The 24,356-nt window shown below is 45.1% G+C and overlaps 1 long non-coding RNA gene across 4 annotated transcripts; it reads right to left on the reverse strand.

The window, feature by feature from the left end:
• Window positions 1-240: 240 nt before the first annotated feature.
• LOC144113386 (uncharacterized) lies at window positions 241-19,207 on the reverse strand. 4 transcript variants are annotated; one of them, XR_013310762.1, is made up of 6 exons: window positions 18,603-19,207; window positions 16,596-16,682; window positions 15,310-15,458; window positions 10,987-11,128; window positions 7,712-7,884; window positions 241-1,660 (listed from the first exon to the last, which is right to left on the reverse strand). It is a non-coding gene; the product is annotated as an uncharacterized LOC144113386 (long non-coding RNA). The 4 variants fall into 4 exon arrangements; XR_013310764.1 differs by having other exon boundaries at window positions 7,786-7,884; window positions 18,603-19,198; XR_013310761.1 differs by lacking the exon at window positions 241-1,660 and adding an exon at window positions 1,676-1,823 and having other exon boundaries at window positions 18,603-19,205.
• Window positions 19,208-24,356: the final 5,149 nt, after the last annotated feature.

The following is a 24,356-nucleotide window of genomic DNA, read 5'->3' on the forward strand; positions in this document are numbered from 1 at the left end:
TTTGGCCAGCAACAAGCTTTGTAAAATGCAGACCACCTTTCATTTATTAGATTTCATCAGTTGCTTAACCAGATGCCAGACTGTCTTCAGGTGGATAACCTCTAGAACATGAGTGCTAACTACTACTGTTGTAAGAAAAATTTGGTGCTTACACACCTGAAACTATTTTCAGGGCTACTACTCCTGCAGGCGAAGAAATTCAAATTAATTGCACTGATGGTCTTCATGAACAGGCAGGAATGCTTCTTTTCATAGCTTTTATTCATGTCAGGGAAACTGAAACCATATGCTCGGAAGAGTAGTAGTTGAAAATTGAACAAAGGATGTATTGAAAACATAAATACTGCAATGTCCTTTCAGAGTAGTAATCAGCTTTACTGATTTTGTCAGCATCACTAAAAGTGTCATACAACTGTTAGCAACAGTTACTTCCTAAGCATTCTACGGATGAATTAACAAAGAAGAGAAAACAGTTCACCCCAAAGTTGTCAACAATCTAAATGCTGTTACTATATGCCACCAAATGTGCCATGCCAACTATGCCAATAATATGCACGTGCATTTTAGCAAATAGCGTGTTGTATAGTTAAGGCAAAACTACTTGTTGTCTTTTGCTTTATCAGCAGGGTTGGCATCCAGAATCTAAAGCTTCAAAGAGGCACCGACATACAGCAAGCGAGGGAGAAACTCAAGGTTTTGCTGACGCACCAGGCATGGCAGCTGTGAAAACTATATTCACATACAAGCAATCAGACAGGATGACAGCTTATAAGCAAGCTAGTGGCACAGATTTCTTCCAGCTGCACCACAAAGTGTACACGCATTTCACTTTCATGGCAGGCTACAGCAAGGAAATACTACTTCACTAAGAGTTGACCTGACTACTGATGAATATGCACTGCTGGACCACATGATGAATCAGAACATGCAGCCCCACAGACCGTTCTATTGTTTATACACAGCAGTCAAAATAGGCTCCATGAACTGTTGGCGACAAATGCAAAACAGTCGCACCACCACTTTCTCTGTGCTTGCACTAAATGCGTACAAAAAGACCAGTGAGAAGAATGGTGATCGAATGTTGGGAATAGAGCAGTGCACGGGCCATAATTATTGGCCCGGCCCGGCCTGGGCCTGATAACGTCTACCGCTACCAGCCCAAGCCCAGCCCGGTTTCTCTAATGCCTGGACCTGGCCCGAGCCCAGGAAAGCTCTCACCTACCAGGCCCGGCCTGGCCCAACAAGTCGGTGGGCCCGGCTCAGGCCCAAAACAACACAAATGCTGTAAGCCTGCTACAGAAGCACAAACATTGTTGTTACTATGAATTTCAGCGAAAAAGCATTAGTGGTTGTTAGAACAGAGGTCTAAAATTCTCTAGTGTCTGCTTCTGTTTGAGTTGGTACTTAATTTTTTTGCCCAGAACAAAGTGCAGTGCCTTGAATGCCACACAAACCAACTTGCTGAAAATAATCAACTCAAGCCGTTTTCCGTCTCTTAGCTTCGGATTTAATATTTGCAAGCTTATGTCGAACAGGCTGTAACATTGCAATCGGATCGCCACAGAAACGCAAAAGGTCGCACGAGACCGCAAGCCAGTTAGGTGTCCGCTTGCGTCTGTTCAAACAGCTGCTTCTCCCGCTGTCGCTTGTCTCTTACCATCTAGCAATAACACAATGCAGGAAGATCAACTGGGCTTGGATATATTACACAATGAAGATGTCAACTACTACAGGTCCCACACTTCACTGAAACTGAGTGTTAATGCGGTCATATCTTAGACAATTCGTTTAGAAAGCTATTGTAGAATTAATCGTCACAAAATCTGAAAAAAAAAAAGAAAGGACTTGGCAGACAACAGAAAGAAGTCTCATAATTATAATTCCATACATTGTAAAAAGTCATTAGCACAAATACTGAGACCAAAATAGAGAAACTACACTACACGGGTGCATTTATTACATGCACCCTTCAAGGCCCAGATTTGCCCGCATGCACAGTCTCCCCTATGCTCCGGGAAACCCGCGGGAGTACCACAACTAAACAAAACAAATAATACAACAGTTATCAGGAAATACAAGACTCGGTAGTATCGAGCGCAGAGCATTAAAGAGACAAGGCGCATGCTGGGAAGGAGATACGTGTGATGCATTCAGAGCTGAACATCTGGCAGCAAACAGCAAAGACAGCCTCACAGTTCCTGTTGCTCTCAGGCTATATCCGAACGAGTAAAGCAAAATGTTGCTTTATTTTGTGCGTGGACGCCGTACTTATGCTTTATGGTTAACGATTTTGTGAAGCTAAGAAGGCGGCAAGCAAAAGTACTGTGTTTGTGACTTTCGGTGCTTCAGAACTTCAGCTTTGTAAAGAGTGGTATATATGCTGTTTTGCCTGATTTATTCTGTTTTCCGCATCATTTTCATTGTTTGCATGCTCAACCTATCATATGACTTATTACTGAAGATTAACAAGTTTGTACTCTGGAAAAAGTAGAAAGATAGCTACAATATTGTCTTGACCTGCAGTTTGTTAACCCCGTACGTGCTCAGTACGTGCTCACTACACAAGCCTGAGCCTGGCTCAAGCCCGTCAGTATACAGGCCCGAGCCTGGCCCAGGCCCACAACCCAAAGACCAGGCCCGGCCCGGGCTTTCGGGAGAGCCTGAGCCCGTGTAGTGCTCTAGTTGGGAGTACTTTTTGGAAAGGCTTCTCATCATCATCAGCGTACTTATGTCCACTGCGGGACAAAGGCTCCTCCCATTGATTTCCAATTAGCCTTGTCCTGAGCCAGCTGTGACTACCTTTGGCCAAGCAAACTTCCCGATGATGATGGATTTAAATGGCACAAAGGTGTCTGTGGACAAAGACTGCCATGGCACAAGGTATTTTCTTCTGTCCCACTTATGGTTGCCTTCTCTAGAAATCCACCTCTTTACCCGAAGGGACCATTGGTTACCTTCTCTTTGCATCACATGCGAATGGCCTCGACAGAAACCTATATAACATTACAAGAATTTGAGAGGTTTATGAGACACAGATTTTCAGTACAAGACATCACACAGACAGGACAGCAGCTCACAAACCAATACACTAGCACAGGCAGCATAGAGTAAGAATAATTGAAAACTGTCGTTAGCCTGCCCAGCACTGAAGCCAATGAGAATCAGTCACCTGGAAACAAAGGGTCTTTTGTTGAAAAGCGCATCATCCTATTCTGTTTGGATACAGCGACCCCATCATTGGTCTCTTCTGGATTTCATTAGATCAGAAAACCTTTTACATTTCGTATAATCGTCCCTATTTATGGCATGAAGCAATAAACACCACTCGAAAATAAAAAAACTGGAAAAAAGCGTTATTGTTCCCTTTGTTCCAGGAGAAAATTGCTTTTGGAAGCACCAGGTAGTATATGTAATCTTGGCAGACAGCTTCCATGAAAATCACGCTGCACACATGAGAAAAGGCAGTGAACAAGCCATATTATGTAGTATTCAAGAGTGGCTGCAAGTATTCTCCCAAAGGTTCTTCTCAGGCACCCTCCCATGATAAGGGTCAGGTGCACCCCAGACTATAAGGAATTAGACAGCCATTCTTGCTGAGACAAAAATCCTCATTCATGGAGAGAAATAGAAAGCTACTTAACTCACCCAAGAGAAAACCCTTTCTTGCATTCAGAAAATATGGGCAGAATGTTGTTTCCAACAGCAAACAGCTACTTTTCACAGGTGCTACTTCGCATTTACCAACTCAATCTGAGGCTCATGCACTTTGTACAGAATTCAGAAGTAGAGTAATTCATTTTGAACAGGCAGTGACACAATGAACACAATGACAAACTGGGACAAAGACTGCCCTTTATTTCAGGTACCTTTTTCCCTAAATCTGAAGAATCTAGTTAGTTTGGTGATAGCCCTTCCCGTAGATCCACAAGCAACATGCATAATTCAACAAACTTTTCTCACTTTTTAGACAAAGAATGTGTGGCTTGTATTATGCATTAAGTGCTCAAGCAATTTCTGCTGCTCACACATCACTGCTTGCAAAGAAGAGCAAGGTCCTCAGTCCGCATTAGTTCTCGAAGCAACTAACCAAGACAGTGGTGAGACATGCACAAGTAGTAGTCATCAGCAAGCGTGCATCTACTACAAAACGAGTGCTTCTCTTATTCACTTCCAATTGGCTCTGTCCTGCACCAGCCACAGCAATACTATCACACTAAAAGGCCATCCTCCTCCGCATTACATGTCCTTCCCAAGCTCATTTCCAACTATTAACTTCTGCTAGGAGACCATTAAGTCTAGTTTGTTCTCAAATCCGCTGTTTTAATCCTGTCTTTTAACTGTAACCCGCATTTTCCTTTCCATAGCTTCTGCTTTTTCTGTAATCTAAATTCAAGCTTCTCATTTGTCTTCAAGCTTTCTCATTAGTCTCAGTTTGTGAAACAGCCATAAACATATGGCCTTTGCCTGTGCTTTCTTTCTAGCTACACTAATCACTTCACTCGTCATCAGAACAGAGGCAAGCCCCTTTGATATTTCATGGCATCCTGGATTTCAATGGACTGCAACAACCTATCATGCCCAGTGCCACTGAATGTAGAACACCAAACATTGTGACAGATTTGCCTGTCTGGTTGGGTTTGAAAACTTATAATAAACTACACATCTCCAACCAAAAATTTTAAATTTAACCCAACAATTCGAAGCCGACTCGGCTCCTTCATCAGGGGTGACTAAGGGCAGTACCTAACGTCTTTTAGGTATGGAGGGGAGCGGGGTCAAAGAAATGACAGCTGTGATGCGAAAGGCGCGGGGGAGGGAGGTTTAGGCTGTTAGTCACGCTGGCGCACTGCTGGGAGGTGGTGAATGGCGGCTTTCTTTCTTTAAGTTGAAGAGCGAAGTCCCTATGCATATACTGGGGACAGGTTTCCTTTTGTGCGGTTAATGTTGTTCGGGGTGGTTTGGATATGCCTGGATTCCAGAAGGAGCCTTTGTGGTAATTTCTTTCGGTTCCGAGGATGCGGGTTTCTTCGAAGTTCATTCTATGGTTGGAGTCCTCGGATGTTCGGCTACTGGATTGCACTCTCTTGCGAATTTGCGGACGTCATTTTTATGTTGCCGAATTCTTGCTTTGAAATTTTTGGTTTCGTCGATGTAGCTTGTGTCGCAGTCGGCGCATGGAATTTTGTAGACAATGCCTTGGGCTCTTTCTCTCGGCGGCCGGTCTTTGGGAACAGGTAGGCAAAGCGCAACAGTGTTTGTGGGATTGTGCGCAACCTGGAGACCCGTTTTTTTTATGATTCGGGCGATGGTTTCGCTGACACCTCTGACATAAGGTAATGTGACGTATTTTGGTGGTGGCGTAGGTCTTTGTGCATTAATTTCTTGGCGAATGCTGTGTTTTTGACGTCGAATGGTTTTTTGAATAAAGTCTTTTGGGTAGCCGTTCATGATTAGTTCTTTGAATATCGTGCATTGTTCTTTTTTTCTGTCAAGTTCTGTGCTGCACTGAACTGAAAAAACACGTCAAAAACGTCAAGAACACAACATTCGCCAAGAAATCAACGCACAAAGACCAACGCCACCACCAAAATACGTCACGTTACCTTATGTCGGAGGTGTCAGCGAAACCATCGCCCGAATCCTAAAAAAATCAGATCTCAAGTTGCACACGAGCCCACAAACACTGTTGCGCTTTGCCTACCTGTTCCCAAAGACCAGCCGCCGAGAGAAAGAGCCCAAGGCATTGTCTACAAAATTCCATGCGGCGACTGCGACGCAAGCTACATTGGCGAAACCAAAAATTTCAAAGCAAGAATTCGGCAACATAAAAATGACGTCCGCAAATTCGCAAGAGAGCTCAATCCAATAGCCGAGCATTCCGAGGACTCCGACCATAGAATCAACTTTGAAGAAACCCACATCCCCAGAACCGAAAGAAATTACCAGAAAAGGCTCCTTCTGGAATCCTGGCATATGCAAACCACTCCGAACAACATCAACCGCAAAAAAAGGTAACCTGCCCCCTGTATATGCCCAGGGACTTCGCTCTTCAACTCAACGAAAAAAAGCCGCCATTCACCACCTCCCTGCAGTGCGCCAGCGTGACTACCAGCCTAAACCCGTCCTCCCCCCATACTTCTCTGATTCAGCCTGTCCTATGCCAGCTGTGGCCACCTTATCCCCGCAAACATCTTAATCTCATTTGTCAAACGAACTTCCTGCCGCCCTCTGCTATGCTTGACATCTACTGGTATCCAGTCCGTTACTCTTAAAGACCAATTATTTTGCCTTCGCATTACATGCCCTCCTCAAGTCAATTTCTTTTTCTTGATTTCAACTAGGAATGTCATTAACCTGCGTTTGCTTCCTGACCCACTCTGCCCTCATCCTGTCTCTTAATGTTACACCTACCATTTCCTTTCCATAGCTCACTGTGTTGTCGTCAAATAAAGTTGAACCCTTTTCATCACCCTCCATGTTTCTGCCCCATAAGTAAGGGTAAGATACAGCTGTTATATATTTTTTTTCTCTTGAGGGATATTGGAAAACTTCCATTCATGGTCTGAGAAAGCCAGCCAAATGAGTTCCAGCCATTCTTATTCTAGTTATTTCACTCACGTGATCTGAATCTGTGGTCACTAAGTGCCCTAATTACACGTATTCCCTTACCACTTCCAGCAGCTCACTAACAATCGTAAATTGCTGCTTACTTTCGAAACTGTTCAACATTACTCTGGTTTCCTGCATGTTAATTTTTACATCAATCATTCTGCTCTAAGTAACTGATCGTGCTTTGCAATTCATCCCCTGAGTGACTTAGCAAGGTTATGTTATCAGCGAATCGCAGATTACTAAGGTATTCTCTATTAACTCTTGTCCTCAGCTGTTCCCAAACCAGGCCTCTGAACACCTCCTATAAATAGGTGATGAACAGCATTGGTGAGGTCGTGTCTCCTTGCCAGACACCCTTCCTTATTAAAACTTTATTGCTGGTTTTATAGAGGACTACGGTGGCTGTGCAGCCATTATAGATATCTTCCGGTTGTTTTACATAAGGCTCATCTACACCCTGATTAAATAATGCCTGCATGACTGCTGGCTCAGGTTTCGACTCAGTCGGATGTTTTCTCGTTATCCATGAAGGCTACAGTGCGTGCGCACGTGTGTGAATACGTATAAGAGTACACCGATTGATCTATATAAGTATCCCTAAAGATGACATTTACCATGAGCAGAATGACAATTACTGGGTGATGAACCTTAATTAACCCTACCTCTTCAAAGTTGTTTTAGGTCATTGCCTCCTCAAGTTGCTTTTTAGTGCTTGCTCGATTGATAACATCTCCTCTGCAATGCCAGCTGGTGCACTACTTGGTCATATGGCTTACACACGCATCATATCCTCCTCACATGAAATAATAGGATACTAAAAACGTCCACCTACATAATGCTCCACAGCAAGCAAAGTACTTACATATACCACACACTCAAATATTCGAGACACGAATATGCACTTGCAATGAAGAACCGTCATCAAATACGTATCCAATCAATGTACTACAGTCCCTTCAATGCCATGCTACGAAGTTTCTACACTCATAATATTCTATATGATGGCAGCATCTCTTAACAAAGAAAATAATCTGGTCTGTGAATCTCGCTGTTCCTCACCATATCTTCTGCTTATTTAACATGTTTTTCCACAGCTCACCTCATTAATCACCATATCTTGTTCTCCCAGACAACAGATTTCACCGTATATCCCATTCCTTCCCAGTTGCTCACATTTGTTCCTGCAAAATATTCTTGCAGCATCTTCTTTCCCCAGCGGAGCTGCTGACTGGAATGGCCTTCCTCGAGACATCACATCAGCAAACTGCTCGTCTAGATGGGAAGAAAGAAGTAATAATTTATCGTTCATGAGAAAAATATTGATATCCTGCTCCCTATGCAATATAGTAATACTTCATTGATATGTAAAAAAAAACTGCAAGAAAAACGTATTATTCGGGAAGACATGATCCAAATTAACCGCCTAATTCTTTTTTAATTTGACTGTTGAAAGATGTACAAAAACATTTATTGACAATTTCACTTCACAAAAATGTCAGAATTTCTTGGCACAAGATCTGAAAATATCCTTTTCTAGCGCTCGCAGAATTCAGACCGCATTTACGCTGTCTTAAGCTCGGAAGGAACTTCGTAACGCATCCGGTCCGTCGGCGGCAATGACCAAGGTAACAAAAATATCTTTCGTGTCATTTTCGAATGCTTCGCCCCTTTGCATCTCAGTACTGCGGGGAAGCCACCGCAGCAGCAGACTGTCGAAAAAAAGTGAAAATTGGTTTTTGGGATAGGAAATGACGCAGTATGTCGGAATAATTTCGACCACCTAGGCGCCTTTGCGCGTCGCCTCCATCTAAACGCGGCCGCCACGGTCGGGTTCGAACTCGGGTACTCCGGATCAGTAGCTAAGCCCCTAACTGCAGCGTTTCAGCTTTTAGCGCGTAGAGCTGACGTTCGGAGAAGCCGTACGCGCTGTCACACTAATTCAGGATTGGTCATAGCTCATGATGTCAGAGCATAGTCAACCAATGTGAGCGAGGTATGACGTCAGACACGGCCAAAGAGTCGAGTCGCATGCATCCGTCTCGGAGCCATTTTCTTTTTAAAAAGCGCTCCTTCGCCGCTTCTCTATCCGCCCCCCCCCCCCCCCCCCCCGCCCCACCCCCCAAACTAGGTCATGCCTCCCTGTCAGATGACTCGACGTGTCAACCAGAGAGCAGTGAAAACTTTCCACATGCTGACTGTTGCGCAGCTGGCACCCCACCAGCCCGGCCAACCACTGAGTACGATTCAGAATCACACGCCATGTCATGTGACAGGGTGCATGACCTGGCTGGGGGGGGGTAAAGAATCGGCGAAGGAGTGCTTCTCAAAAAGATTGTGGTTAGTGGGGGTTTAACGTCCCAAAGAAACTCAGGCCATGAGGGACGCTGTAGTGAAGGGCTCCAGAAATTTCGACCACCTGGGGTTCTTTAACATGCACTGACATCGCACAGTACACGGTCCTCTAGGCCGGGATCGAACCCGCGTCTTTCCGGTCAGCAGCTGAGTGCCATAACCACTGAGCCACCGCTGCAGCGCTTCTGAAAAAGAAAGAGGCTCCGAGACAGATGCAGACGTACACTAATGGCTTATTTATTAATTTGCTTGTAAATACTGCGAGCCATGATTGTGGATCAAGCAGGAAGGGCACACAACTGAAATATAAAAGTCATAAAACCACCAGCCGCAACAGCTTCAGTCATATACAGGACATCACAACAACAATAATAGGAGCCATACAAAAAATCCTCCATCTCCTTTATGAAATATTTCGATTTACAAAAAAGGTGAAGGAAGAAGATTTCACTCCATGACAGTAATCCCAGGGGTTCATGATAAATTGGGGCTAATGAATGCTCGTGTAAAGTTGTGTTATTGTAATGCTTGCGAATTTCACCCAATTGAGAAGATCAGTACAACTCTTAACAATGCACTGTAGGAGTGTGGCAGATACTTTCCAGCCACTTTGGAAGTGCACTGGTGCGAGTTATAGATAAAAACACCACCCTAAGGATGTAATTTTTTTTACAGACCGTATCCATTTTACTTTGCCAAGCTTTGTCGCCAATTTCGCAAAATTGGGAAGCTCTGGCTTCAGGTTTCCTGAGATGAAACGTTGAAGTAATGCTAGACCTGTAACTTTTCTCCTTACTTCTAAGGACTGTAAATTATTCTTTAGAATTAATGCACTTGAAGAATCTGTCCTTCTATATTTACCATAAATAAAATGAACTGCTTTTCGCTGTACACGCTCCAGTTGAGCACTGACTTTTTAATTATGTGGATCCCAGACTGCTGCTGCACATTCAAGTCGGGACTTAATACAAGCCTTGTATACCGTGATTCCAGTAATGATGGGAGAATTTCTAAGTTTTCTTTTAATAAATCATCATTTCTTCATTGCGGATGAGGAGACGTTAGAGCAGATGTGAGGACCAAGTGAGTTTGTTAGTGAGGGTTACTCCGAAGTATTTATAGCTCTCCACTTCTAAAATATAAAGGTTGTGAAGTATATAACTACATAGCCTGGGAACTTTTTTCCTTGTGATTTGTAACAATATGGTTTTATCTTTGTTAATATTCACACCCCCGCACACTCACCATTTTGTGATTGCTACTATCGTTTTTTGTAGTGACAAGTATAGTTATAATCACTTATTATATCCTTCAAAACAACACAGTCATCGGCAAACAGCTTTACAGATACATTGTTTTCTATTTGTACTTGTGGAGTTGCGAAGGAGGGCTAAGTGACTTCTAACGCTGGCGCTTGCGGCTTCCTAAGAGTTGGTTAGGAGTTTGCAATTTTTAAGCAGCGTTTCCCAGCAGCGCCCCGCTCGTATGTATGCGCGTCGCTGGGGTTTATAATTTATGTCGCGTCCCCGCAAAAACGGCTCTCTTGAGTGCTAGCGCAACATTTTTATTTTTGAGGTTGTTGGCGACGGTGGTGGCGGTGGTAGTGGTGGTGGTTCTTCGTCTCCTCGCACCTAGGAACCGCAGAGAAGGCACCACGGTGGATGATTGCATGCCGCTGCATTTCAGCTCTTTATGTCCCGTGCCTTCATGTTTGGTGCACTTGTATGTTTGCGCATGTGCGGGTTGGTCAAGAAATGTAACATGCGACCACGATTTGTCAGAATATTAAACATAGGAGCCGGAAAAGCATGTTAACCGCTAACACATTCCCCAGAAAAAAAAAAATAGTGCGACTCTATGGGAGATTTTTAATGTCCGTGATTTCGAGCGTACGAACTGGTAAATTGAACGAACTGGGAATGTATCAACGCGGTTTTGCTGTAACTATAAATGGCGGGACCTGTCGAAATAAAATGATAATAATATGATAAAAGATGGTTCTTAACCATCTTAAGCACACACCCTGCACATCACAGCCACAAGCTGTAAAAGCACTTGCAGCTGCATCATTCTGATAGGTATGGCTTTGTCTTGGGACTCCACAGATTCTTTGTTGAACTAGGCAGGATCTGGCACTGCTCCACATTCCAAGCCTGCTTGCTACCTGTATTAGGAAACGAAATATGTACAGAACATATAATGAGATTAGTTTTAAGCATTGGAAATAGAATGATGATAACAGATAGTAAGAGCAAGTAATTCACAAGGTTCACCTCTCTAATGCTAGCCTTTGTCCTTCCCAATTCAAAGGGCAATGTGGGTAGCGCAGACAAGAGTCTGAATGGTACGTGGCTCCTTTAGGTAGCATTCATGAGCAGAACCACAAGTGTCTCAATATTACCATAACTGTCTTGACCATAGCAGATTTACCATAAAAGAAATGTTAACACTGAGAACAAGCCCTAGTTAGCTATAGAAGCTTCAGAGCTGCAACCTTTCAGCATATTCATAGTCCATCATAGTAGTGAAGCAGCTAAAGAGATTAGCTGCTAAAAACAAAAGTCCATGGTTAAAAACTAGGCAGCAGCAGCTATCTTTCTCATCGAGGTGAAACACAAAGATATCAGTGTGTATGTCACATTCACCACCATCATCAGCAGGCTACATACACAGAAGGGAAAAGGACTCTTCCACTGATACCCAATTTGCCCTGTTCCGCAGAAGATGTGGCCATCCCATCAAATGTTCAGATCGCATTTGCCCATCTATCTTTTTACCGTACCTGACTGTTTCCCTAGCCCTGGATTCCACTCTGTTACATTAATAGATCATCGGTTATCTGTTCTGGATGTTACGTTTGTCTGGTCCAAGCCCATATCTTCCGCTTGATTCCACTAGGATGTTGATAACTCAAGTTCAATCTCTAATACAATCTGCTGTTTCCTCTTAATGTCACCCACATCACTCACTCTCCTTTCCATAGATCTGTGTGCTGGGTTAATACAATATAAGCATTCTTCCCTATACTTGAGGTCGTGAAGCACTCTTGTATAACGAATCTCTACTGTCCTTCCAAAAATCTCGAGTTGCTTGTCTCCTGCACTTTTCCCTCTGTTTGTGACATATCCTCTATAATCGCTTCAGTTTAAATGAAAATTTCCATTTCCTTGTTTGCACCATTTCCTGCATTAGTATTATAATTTTGGCTACCATATAAGTTCACGTGGAAAATGGTACAAAAAATTGCTTCTACCATACGAATTGCAGTGAGCCTCTTTCCAGAATCCCCAAGAGCACAAGCATTTATGGGATACAAACTGATTAATGTCAGGATCAACCTGTAAGAGCAGCACACATCAAGAAATGCACACAGAATTTTTCTGCTGTCTTACCTACCATATTTAAATTTCTCACGGCACTGTTGCCTTTGTCCCTTCTACAAACATGTATCTCTGCACACGCCTAATCCAGACTTTGCTCCTTTCAGGCTTTCTGGGTGCTTTAGTGCTTGCTGAGTTCTCTTCATGTTAGTACAATTTTTTACTTTGCATAATTACCTTCCACATATAAATTTTGATGGTTCTGCATGTTCTACCTTATCTAAGAGGTCTGAGACTTTCATGCGCTACCACTTCATAGTATGATGCATCTTGTTTCCTTGGAGAGCTTGCCAATATCCTACCTAGCTAGCGTACCTCCTACTTCAACTGAGCGCCGTGGAATTATGCTGGGAAGGTCATCACATTTACCTTCTTCATGACAACTTTCCTCCACTCTATTCAATTCAGGCTGATTCTAGACATCACGACTGTACAGTCACTACACCTTACCTCCTCTAGTCCTTCTACAGCCTGCATGGTGCCAGGAAGGGCATTCATTGTCAAGTCTTTTTCATTACTTGTCTCCCCACTCAGTCACTCCATGTTTACCTTTTGTTTGCATGCCTGCTTCTTTCGAACTTCCATACTTTGACTTCGAAGTTGCCCATCAGTACAGTGTAGTGCATTCTTACTAAATTCAAGGCAGAGAGGTTAGCCTGTGCTACGATTCTCTAGTATCATCATCATCATCATCATCATCAGCCTGACTACACCCACTCCAGGGCAAAGGCCTCTCCCATGTCTCTCCAATTAACTCTGTCATTTGCCAGCTGCGCCCACCCTATGCCTGCAAACTTCATAATCTCATCTGTCCACCTAACCTTCTGCCGCCCCCTGCTACGGTTGCCTTCTCTTGGAATCCACTCCATTACCTATAAGGGCCAGTGGTTATCTTGCCTTTGCAGTACATGCCCTGCCCAAGCCCATTTCTTCCTCTTTATTTCGACTAGGATGTCATTAGCACGTGCTTGTTCCCTCACCCACTCTGCATGCTTCCGGTCTCTTAATGTTACACCTATCATTTTTCTTTCCATGGCTCCAAGTATAAGGCTAAGTATAAGGCATAGTATAAGGCTGGAAAATTACAGCTTAGGTTTACATACTATTTATTTATAAACCTCATTTTCCATATTTAATTCATCACTGATATGACATCTTTACATTTCCTTTTAACCACCTTGCCAGTGACTGGGTGTTGGTGCACAGGCTCGCAGTATCTTCAACTTTCGGTTTTTATTAATCTTGATTATAATGACAACCACCTCCTTATGTACCCGTTATTTAGTGTATACATTGCATCAGTCCTCATAACATTGTTAAGCGCTGCGATGTCCCATTCACTGCCCGATATTCTTCAAAAAGAACAATTAGGCAAGACTCACTGGATAAGATTCTTGCATTGAACACTGACAAGTTTAGTTTCTAGTGGGGACTCTTATAAAAATATCTGATAGCATTTTACGACAACCAATGGTACCGTGGAGCACCTTGTAAAGGAAAGCAATATCCTGCTTTTCTCAGCGCTACCAAAAAAATAGGAAATAAGTGAGACGCAACTATGAAAGAAATGCTCACTGAGTGAAGAGCTATATAAGCATGCTCCCTCCACAGAACAGGAATTGGCCATTGATACTGTACTTGGCTGCCACCGCCGCCTTTGTGGATTTGTGAGTTAACCCTCGGCCCTCCGTCCCCAGTGGCTGTGGATGAGCTGACCAAGGTGGCGGTCATGCCTCCGATGTAGCGAAAGGTGCTAAGAATTGTTGGATCTGGACAGGCAGTCATTGAATACAAGCCTGAGAAAACAAGCTGTCTTTTAACGAAGACACACTGGCCATTGTAATCTCATCAACAGACTTCTATATCTACGCTACTACAAGTATACAGATTGTGACATGTATTTATCTTGTTTGTTATTATGATTTTTCTTGTTGTGCACTGATGTTTTTTCTATCTATCAGCACAAAACTGGAGGTGGCTGCCACTATTATTACGTTTTCATTGCCATCTTTCCTTCTTTTGCACACTATATCCACTGTGTCATTTAACTTCTTGTGTGTATCGTAGTGGTCTTCTTTGTCCATTGTAGTGCTCTTCTTGTAATGTGCACTGTCCTTGTAGACTGCTGTGCTGTTGTTTTGCAAGTGAAACAACATTAAAAAATAGCCTCACTGACCCTCTGAGTTGTTCATTACGAATAGGCAGCATAGCATGTGCAATTTCAGCCCTGAACAGACTTTGTTTTTAACCAGTGGTTGTTTTCAAACATTTGAAAGCAGTCGCTCTTTCACATGAGGCAGGCACTCTAACCGGTGCAAGGTGATATCAAGTGCACATCAAAACAGCCTAGGAAGCCTAAAATTATCCAGAGCCATCCATTACAGAGCAATTTATAGACTAGTTGCTGCTTCGACATTGTAGAGACCAAACTCATTATTTCTATCTCTATCTTTTTACGTTGTTAAGATGCTCTTCACACGGCTGCAGTGGTTTTAACATTTTACCAGCACGTCATAGCTGAGTTATACAGAGGTGCCGTAAGAAACAAATATTAATGCCATTGAAACTTTATGATGCATTAAAAACATAGACATTTGCTGCAAGTTGACAGATACATACTTTCATGATGCCTAGCAGAGGAACGTGAAGCACGAGTTGCTGCATGCTCTGAGTTTGCGCAAGTATTGGTGATCATGCTCCTAGTGGGTAGGAATCAAGAAATTGTAGCTATCTTGCTCAGTAATTTTTGGACATATGTATGTCAATGCCTGAGGATCTGTGCAACACAAAACAGATTAAACTTCTTTCACCAGCATCAAGAAATCTATGTAACCACACAGTACAATTCTTTCAGCTCCCAATTCTAAGCTTACAAAACTGTTAGCAACTATGTAGTACCATAAAAAGTTAGATCCCATGGGAGTGGCTGCCGCAAAAAATCTATGTCTAACATTCCATAGCTCACCTTTTGAACACAGAAATGAATGAAACAAGTTGCACTGTAACATCTGCTCCAGTGGACGAAATTTGTGGCAAGCATCTCTGCAGGCATGATGTTTGCATTGGCTTTGGCATATGTGGAGACTGTTCCTTGAAAGCACTTATTCCAAGGGCCTGCATGACCAGAGATGGTACACTCTACACAGTGCTCTGACGGCATTGACACACCCACCTAGACTCCACACTGTATACAAAAACCATCCCTAAAATACACACACATAAATCAGTGCACAGGATTTTGCAAAAATGCATCAATGCTTCTGCTAAAAGCACACCTGCCTTATTCTTTACTTGTGGAGGAAAAAATGGGCCATTTCTGTTGGTTATTATTTTTCGGCAAGATTCATAACATAGACACAGTTATATGTGTCATGTGCTTTATTATAAAATCCATTTCAAGCAATAAAATTAGGTTCTAGAGTGTAATTTATTATTTAATACAACATTTGGCAAAGAACATGTCAACAGTACTTATATGCTGTAAGATGAAAAGCAAGTATAATTTTAAATTGCTTAAATATTCAAAATGTTTCCTGTTAGTTTGCCTGAAAAGCATGAAAATTTCAGTGTTCTAGATTAAAATTTGGGATCACAGGGTCTGTTGTGGTGCAGATCACAGTGATCACTGGGTCTGTTTCAGCGCAGATGACACGAGTTTGAATTGAGTGGCTCAAATGATCCAATATATTTTTTCTCGGCAACAAATGCGTCTTTTGGGGTTGGACAAACACCAACATAGCCAGAAAGAGCCATAGAATCAATTCTTATGGAGAACAAGAATTGCAAGTTGTCGTCTCTGTGTCTGTTTAAAGAAAACAAACTTGCTGAAAATGTATAACAAAAAAAATTATTTACACTTAGTCTGCTTATGAGTGGAAAAGCGAAAGCCAAAACCCTTTCCGTGTCCTTTCTCCCTCCATTTTTTATTCTTTCTATTTTCTTCAAATTTCATATTTGTTTTTTATTGTTGTTTTTATTTCAATTTTGTGTTATTTCTGTATTTTTATTTTTACCACTTATTTTTATTTTGCCTTTTCTTCTAACATTTTTAATATTCCTTTGATTGACAAGTGGGACGGACATTTCGTGCACACGTTTCCTGCAGACAGGCCTTGCGCACACCCATGAGCCAAGGCTTTTTCCTTCATATATCAAATTTAAATGCCTAAAATCTACACACAAATGCAAAGCACAGTTTCAGCTTGAAAGCTTTTCCAGATGAAAAAAAGAAACTTAACTGCCCAGACTCACATGGCACAGGAGCAGTTTCTTTATGTAAAACAGACGCAGGAATGCAACATTCCCATCAAAGCAGGAAAGCGTCTTCTGGATATGACCCTGCAATGAATAAGACCAGAAAAACATGCCTGCTTCACTCCAGCAAAGATGCAGTACTTAATAAAAGCTGAATGATGCTCGCGAAAATAAGCGAGCCCATAAACGGCCATCCTTGCACGAGTAATATGTTTATTAATCAGCTTAAGAGTTCTTGCTCAGGATGTCAGTGGAGTTGTTGTATGCTACCGGTGGGATTAGCCTTGCTTGTTCTGCCAGCAGTTGCTCCACCGTAGCGTCACTTATATGTTAATAATGACCTAAAACCTGTCGGACCTGCCCCGCTATGCGCACAGTAACTTATAATAGTCATATTCCACTCCCGCAGTCACCATCTATGCACATATTCAGGATGTGCACTCACACTTATTTATGTTCAATCAAATGATATGCTAGTACTGAGAGAAAAATTGCAGACTATCGCGTCATCAAGATTTGATGTAAGCATGACATGCTTTGCAGTACCGGCGTATCATTGTCTAGGTTGGTTTATAGATACGGTGCTAGCCGCATTCTCTCAGGGCACCTCCCTGGCGTGGCTCACTGCTTAACGGACCCGTTCAGCAATGCCAAAATGGCGTTACTTTCCACCGGCAATGTGTACACTACCGAGGGACTTCCTAGGCGTTTCTAACAACGCTCTTATCTAACGCGGCAAAGAAGAAAAGCACGAATGCTTGCGCAACACTCCCAGAGGAGCAGTCACGGATGCATGCGAGGTGCCCGATTCCACTGTCCAAGTTTTAACAGGAATGCGGAAAGGTCATCTCTGCAACTGCGGGGTCTTGCACTTGTACTGGGCACAGGCCATATCGCGATGCTGTTCAGTATCAATTGCATGTTCCTGGCTATCCACAACACGATGATCATTGCAGACCTCCGAGCAATCGTCACAAGACATGCGCAGTAACGTGCGTACGGATGTATTAACTTCAACGCAAGCGTTAGTTGCATCCGGTTCTACTGGCTGACATTGGTGATCGGCAGATCTAGTGTGACCAGTTTCATCACTGGAAAACAGAAAGTGACCAGACGTGTCAATTTAGGCGGGACATGTCCTTGTTCTGCAGGTCTGGTCCCGCCGTTCCGCCAGCATGCTTGCGGGACGGCATTTTGTCCCGCCTTCGCTACACTGGCTACACCTGCTCTGCCTAGCTCCACCAAACCAGCCTATATAATGGAAGAAACAATCCCTAGGCAGGCGCTCATAACTCCAGAGTTCAGTCACATCGGTCTTGATGAGAATGCTTTATTTGACGAAGCCTGTAACGTTTCACATTATGTCACGACTGAAAAACTTGAGGAATGGAAGAGCCAGAAGAAGCCGGACAGGGAACGGCGGGTGGATGTTCTCCAGCACTTTGAGACGAAAGATGTGCCGTGCATCATGAGGGCAATTATATATTGAGTACTGCATGTGCATGCCAGGAATAAATGCACCAGTGGGGAGGGCGCTTTTGTTGATGAACAAGCTGTGGTCTGCAGAGAAGACGCAGTTTCAAGTGACGACACTTAAAGCGCTGCTCATGCTCAAAGCGAATGGGCACATGACATGTGAACCGTACCACGGACACATCTACAAAACTGGATTGCTGCAGAAAATCCATTCAAGCCAGAAGTATTAGATGTTTGCGCCATCTAGGCCAAAACTGGAGGAAAAGAAATGCTGCATGATATGGATAGAAAAAAAAAAGTGAATGTCTAAAATACTACCCGTGCCATTCAAAGGCCCCCCACCCACGTCCCGCTTATGTCCCGCTTTGGGGTCTGGGGAAAATATGGGCACTTTACGCAAACGCCAAAAGTTCGATGCATTCGTCTACGCGCCGGTTCGTCAGCCGTCGAATCTGCCGCCACTGACTCATCATCTTTGACGCATCCGAGACACGCTCCTTTCCGAAGAAAGACGAACCGAATACTCACCACTTTAGAGGTTTGCTGCCGCCATTTCAGCTGTCTTCGAAGATGCTCGACTGAAAACGTTAGTGCACTGCAAGGACAGACCTCGACCGATATGAAGATTCATGCACCGTTCAACCGGGCTTGCGCAAGCAACAAGTGCGGCCGTGTCGTGCCTTCTTGTTCTCTGTCTTCGTTTCTTTGCGCAGTTAAACATGATTCCCTACCACCTCGCCCAGTTTTCCGTTCTTATCAACAAGTACCCCAAGTTGCCCATGTACGCATGACAAGTACGAAAACATTGGCGCCGAACAGACAGCCAGCAGCTCGCATTGGCTTCATGAGGCTTGTCGAATACCAATTTTGTTTGTTCGTGATTTTCTATAGGAGCCACTCTACTATAAGTCTTGAATACTGAGGAGCATGTGGCTCCCGTAGCGCACGGGAACGATGAAAGCCGTACAGGTAGCTGGCAGTAAGAGTGTAGTACGGTGGCATAAGCGTTCCTGTAAACGCTTCCAGCGGGAGGATATGCAGCGCGTAGTATGCACCTCAGAAGTAAACCGGTGAATTGTTCGAGCTGAAATTTCGCACAAAAAAGGCATTTGGTTGGCAGAATTGTTTTATACCAGATTTTTTTGGGTACCTGCCTTAATCGACAAGAAAAAAGTCTGTTATTCGTATCGTCTGGGGCGACGAAGAAACGAATAAGGCCGCTTTTTCAGCGAGTGCACTGGTGGCGCCATCTCGTTTCTTTGCCCTAGGTCCTGGAGATTTGGCAGAAGAAGTGGGGGTTGTTTTTGCGGGAGGTTTGAAGATGCTGTACAATGAATGTTTTCACACACGCACGCACGCACGCACGAACACACACGCACGCACGCACGCGCGCGCACACACACACACACACACACACGCGCGCGCGCGCGCACGCACGCACGCACGCACACACACACACACACACACACACACACACACACACACACACACACACACACACACACACACACACACACACACACACACACACACACACACACACACACAGTTACGAAGAAGTCACTACGAACCAGAAGTTATACACTTATAAATTAGACTAACATGCTTGAAAACACAAGGGCTTACTGACGTTTCGACTGGGGACGTCTTCATCACAGTGGTACTCAGGTATATGCTTTTACACCAACAACTATCAATGCCACTTTTACATAAGGTCAAGAACAAGGCAGAGCATGCACTGGATGCGATATCAGTATCGCGGGTGATGGTGTATATGTCAATGAAAGATACATTAAAAATTTAGAATACCTAAACGAAAGCACAAATGTGGGAAGCATAACTGTTAATTACCATGGCTGACAATACAGCGCGCCAGGACGGTTGTTCAAGTCAGCAGAAACAGTATAAAATTTGTATATAAGATAATTGTAAAATAGTGACTTCTATTTATCGAATGAGCGACCGGGAATCCTGATGTGCTTAAATAGCGGTAGGTTGTGGAGAGGAGCGCGGTGAGCTTTGTGGTTGTCGAAGCGTAATCGAACAGGGGTTTCGGTTTTCCTCTGTATTGCTATTGGACACAGAACACTCCAGCAAGTAAATTACCTTCGAAGTGTCACAGCAGAATGTGCCTTTAATTTTGACTTGATAATCAGAAGTGAGCCAGTAACATGTGAGCAGATTTTGCATCTCGGCTTATAGCAAGGGCGGCCGCCTTCTTCTGCCAGACGATTAGAAATTTTTGGGGAATTTAGAAGACACGCAAATTTTTTGATAGTCTTTATAGACTGCCCCAGGCGGATCAGGGAATATTAATTTTAGATGTTCTTTTCGTCCTATTATGTTATGATGCCTAATAAGAATGCCGGTGACGTCTGTGTTCATGTGTGTTCAATCGTCAGGGCGCTGCCTCTTGAATTAACATAATACAATACTTTACTGGTTTGCATTTCCCATATATACAGGTCCAGAGTTTCCAGAGGTCCAGAGCTAATACGACGCCGACGGCTTTTCGACAGAACGAGCTGTATATGCTGTCGCGTAAAATAAGCTGCGGTTTAACTACTGCTCAACCTGGTTACAAAGCGAAAGTTGTGGTGTATCGGGTAAGTAGACACGGCTTGGCGTCTGTAACGTTGAGTACGTTCCGCACACTGGATAGGCAGCGAGCCCATCGTAGCACGGCTGGTAGCAGTTAAATTTATGGTTCATCGCGACAGGTTGCTCACGCAATGAACGCTGCGGCCTGTTGGGCGATATAGCTGCAGTGCCGCGTGTCTGCCACAAAGTTGTCAGCGCTAATGCGTGCAGCCCACATATCTTTCTCACCACCGCCACGTACGTACTTACCTCAAAGCGCGATTGAGGTGTGCACTGACCAAGGAAGCCAGTTACACACCCTTCCTTTCCTCAAACTCGGAGTCTAGAACGTTGTCAACGCCAACGAACACAATGATTGCCGACAGCTTTGCCTTTGTATATCCTGAATTAGCTGAGCGAATCCACAGCATAGAAAATTGATTTTTGCGACCGCGGCGGCTGCGTATTTATGGAGGAAAAACGATAAGGCGCCCGTGTGCTGTGCGATGTCAGTGCACGTTAAAGATCCCCAGGTGGTCGAAATTATTCTGAAGCCCTCCACTACGGCACATCTATCTTCCTTTCTTACACTCCCTCCTTATCCATTTCCTTACGGCGCGGTTCAGGTGTCCAACGATATATGAGACAGATACTGCGCCATTTCCTTTCCCCCAAAACCAGTTATTATTACTGAGGAAATGAAAGTCACAGTAAAGGGGTACCCTGTGGCGAACACGGAGGCGCTGAAGCGGGGCTGTTGTTACCCTCAAACAATGGCACATGCCCACTAGGAGAATTGGCCAAGGATTGTGGGGCACAGGGAGTTTTTCAGATAAATATTTTCATGTACGAAAGTTAGCTGGCTAGTCGAAAAAGAGCAGGGATAAGGAGGCAAAGGTGCGCTTCTCTGCTTGGCCAGTCGCGACAACAACGACATCAGTTCCACCACTCGGCACCCGACACAAAGGAAAAGCCACGTATACAAATCCAAATCCAAATCAGCAGCCGGCAATGTGGCTGCGATAGAAGCTTGTTAAAGCCGGGTGCAGCCCCACCTATCGGTGACTGTGTTGGCCTCGTTCGGACTGAAAGACTGAAAAATGAGACCTCCGAAGGAAACGCAGGCAGCGTCCTTTCCTGCGAAGCGTCGACGTGGCGAAGTCGCCGACACGTCCCCTGGACCGCCCGTGACCCGGAGGAGGTCCGCCAGGCTCGCCAGCAAGCAAGCCAATTTCCTGGCGGCCACGGACGCGAATGGACGCCGGTCCGGAGTGAAGGCAGAACCTCCCAAGCCAGTCGTATCCAAAGGTAAAGCCTCAGCGACAGCCACTAATACACTGAGAAGGAAACGTAAGGCGGCGACAGTGGAAAAAAAGCGTTTGTGGTCCTCGGGGAAGACTTCTAGTCGTGGTCGGCCAGAGCAGGATCCTAAGGGTAGAGGTAGGCCTTTGAAGCATACGTTGCCATCGAAAGCCACAGCGAAGACGTCGTCCGCCGCGAGGACAACGCCGCTGCTTCACGGTGACCACAACGCTCCTTCCTCCAGCAGAAGGAAAAGAAGGCCAGTCCGAATGACGGCCCGAAGCAGGTCTAGAAGCTCTCAGTCTCCAGTCAGCAGTAGCAGCAGCACGGGCGACACCAGGCCCAGCGCCGAACTGCGAGACTCCTCAAGACGCACAACGCCTGGTTGCCACGGAAGGCGAACGCGAGGACAGTTGACTGGTTCGTCGGACGATACCGGCGTCCCTGGCTCCAAGAGTCAACGCTGGTTAGAGAGCAGTAGCGGTGGCAGCGGAAGCTGCAAGAGCGCTGAGAAACAGCGTCGTTTGCGAAGTGGTTGGACCAGCAGCAACCGAAGCAGCGAGAGCAGCGCTTACAAGAGACGCCTCTTGCGAAGTAGTTCGTCGTCAAGCAGCGGCGTCGCCAAGCGCGCGGCGAAGATGCAGCGCAGAGCAAGAGGGAGGTCTCCGAGAAGCCGCAGAGCCATCGGCGGTGGTGAGGAGCACCCTGTAACCAGAGGACCGCAGTTGCCAGGCCGTGTACAAACAAGTCACGAAAAGGTTTCCAGGTGGCTGGAGCGCATGGAGGAACCTTGATACACACGCTTCACTGCCGGACTGTTTTTCGCAAGAACAGCACGTTGATGTGCATCTTTATGTTCTTGATGCGGCCTGCGTCAGCACTCGCAAGCAGCACGACAGTTGTGGAAAAAATGTAAGCTTCAAATTGTAACCATGTGTGAAATGGTAATGTGAAGGATATATTTTCTCGACTCGGAAAACTTTTTTCTTGCCTAAGCGATGCATTAAAATTCACTGTTCTCATTTTTTAAGCCTCTGATGTTATTTCGCGACAGCGTATACAGCTCGTTCGGTCGAATTGCCGTCGGTGTAGTAGCAGTAGTAGTTGTCGGCGCCGCGCGTCTGAAATATTTCTTCCCTTACGGCGCGGTTCGGGTGTCCACCGAGATATGCGAGACAGGCGTCATTTCCTTTCCTTAAAGAGCCACAGAAAGGGGTGTTTGAGCTTGGCTTTAAAATACTTGCACTATGTAGAGTACAGGCCACCGAGCGTCCATGCCGCGTACGAGACCTCAAAAGAGAGCGGGAAATTTACAATACATTTTTAAAGATACCCGTTTTCGCACCTCGCGGAGATGCGCGGTGCCGGTCTTTCGCACGTAAACCTGGCAGACGACGTCACGTCTTGCTAATGGCTTCAACAGCCGGGGGTTCACAGCGCGTTCATTGGTTCACAGCGCCAAATTTTTGCAGACGTCACGCGCTACCGTTGCCAAGGCCACTCCGCGCGCGCCGCAGCCGGCGGAGGCGGGGGGGGGGGGGGGGGGGGGGGGGGGGAGCGCCGCCGTTTTCACGTGCGAGAGGCCACTGAAAGGCGCGAAGACGCGGAAGTTCAAATTTGTCTGCAAATTTTGTCTGCAGTTTCGAACTTCGAGTTCGATAGTTCAGGCATGTAGATTGATACTCTCGCCGGCAACTTGCTGTGGACACCGGAACAGCGCCGTAAGAGTAGAAAGGTTGGAGTGAAAGAAGAAGATGTGCCGTGTGGTCTCCGAAATCGCACTGACAACGCACAGCACACTGGAGCCTTTTGCGTTTCGCCTCCATCGAAACGCGGCTGCCGCGGTCGGGATCGAACCCAGGTACTCCGGCTCAGTAGAGGCCGTGCTGCATCGCCCGCGTGCCTCACTAAGGCCCGTTGGGCCGTGTGCTCGCTGCTGGTGAGACGGCTCTCCCATTGCTCCGCACTCGGGTGTTCGTGTTTGTGGAATGCTTTGTTGCGTTCGCACTCCCAAGTAATGTGATAAAGTGTGGGTGTGGCTCCGCACCACGGGCAGGTGGCCCTGTATTGTTATGGGAACATTTTGTTGAGTATGTGTAGGTTGGAGAAGGTATTTGTCTGTAGTCTACGCCAGATGGTGGCCTCCTCCTTTGTCAGAGCTTTGTGTGTTGGTGGATATTTGATTCTGATCCCCCTGTGTAAGTTTAAAAGTTCTGCGTATCCCTCCTCGCAGGCTTGCAGATGGAACTCCGGGGCGTTAGACTGTCCTGCTCGGATTGCTTCGCCTCGAGCTAGGCTGTCTGCCCTTTCGTTTCCCTCTACCCCCGCGTGGCCTGGGATCCAAATCAGATTGTGTCTGGGTTTGTTTAACTCGGTAGGGGCTACCCCGCTGAGTATCCT

This window comes from Amblyomma americanum, chromosome 1 (genome assembly GCF_052857255.1).
Source record: "Amblyomma americanum isolate KBUSLIRL-KWMA chromosome 1, ASM5285725v1, whole genome shotgun sequence".
NCBI lineage: Eukaryota > Metazoa > Arthropoda > Arachnida > Ixodida > Ixodidae > Amblyomma > Amblyomma americanum.